This window comes from Bactrocera neohumeralis, chromosome 2 (assembly GCF_024586455.1).
Source record: "Bactrocera neohumeralis isolate Rockhampton chromosome 2, APGP_CSIRO_Bneo_wtdbg2-racon-allhic-juicebox.fasta_v2, whole genome shotgun sequence".
Lineage (NCBI taxonomy): Eukaryota > Metazoa > Arthropoda > Insecta > Diptera > Tephritidae > Bactrocera > Bactrocera neohumeralis.
Window position 1 is genome coordinate 22715382 of NC_065919.1, and position 1256 is coordinate 22716637.

Genomic DNA, 1256 nt, shown 5'->3' on the forward strand with positions numbered 1-1256 from the left:
TATGTAACGAGCTGGAAAGAATTAATATCAAGAGATATTAAGTTGCTCAAAGAACACTTTCCAGAGAAGTCAAAGTCCGCTTTGAATCCATACACAAAAGTATTGATCATCTTGTACATGATATTTTTTTCAGACTTAATACTTCTAACAGACTCTGTATTCTCTTAAATCCTCTAAACAGCAACAGATTCTGTAAACCGATATAACATAAGTAGACAATTGCTTCTAAATTAAATAGACCGTCTCTGTGGACTACGATCTCTTCTAATAACTGCGCTTAAAATTGGCTTGCTAACTGCCGTAAGCATCCATATCGCTGTTTGCCATCAATTGGAGATTCCAAGTGTAGCCAGGTCCTTCTCCACCTGGTCTTTCCAACAGCCGCTGTCTCTTAATTCGCTGAACTATATCAATGCCGTCGTATAATTTGCACAGTTCATTGTTCCATCGAATGCGATATTCGCCGTTGCCAGGAAGAATTTTTTTTCGAAAGCTCGAAACGCCGACTCATCAGATGTTGTGATCGTCCATGCCTCTGCACCATATATGCGGGCGAAAATAATGAGTGACTTATAGAGTTTTGTTTTTGTTCGTCGAGAGAGAACTTCTCAAACGTCTTCTCAGCCCAAAGTAACACCTATTGGCAAGAGTTATTCTATATTGGATTACAAGGTGTTAATATTGGTTCGAAGATAGACGAAATTATAATTAAATAAAATTCTAGTCTGTTTTGAATCCATACTTACCGCCGTAAGCATCCATACAAACAATTTCCGAAGTTTAAAAATGTAATACCGGGTATAGTCTTACTAAGTGATTTCTAAAGGAAAAAATCGTTTTGTTCTATGAATATTTTATTTCCAGTTCCCAGTAATACAGTTCTGACCACAAAATTACTTTAAGATAGTGTGGACTTTGGGAACGATGGAACTGGAAAATACATTAGAGATCATCACTTTATGTGATCACTGGCTACAAAGAAAAACTTCGTATATACTTTACTTAGGATGAATAACTGTTATATAATTCACCCATGGCAAGTCTTCAGCTGGTTGAGTCTGTATACCTTTTAAAACAAAAAATCTTTTGAGTTGTTGATTGTTTGAGTTGGGACTCACTTCGGCACACAATGAGTGAAGTGATGGCTTAGGTGCATTCGCTTGAGATCAGTCGTTCCTGCGACCACGCTCAACGAACCAAGAAATAAAGATTCAAAGTATGACTTACCTTTGATAATAAGAAAAAAACTCAACACA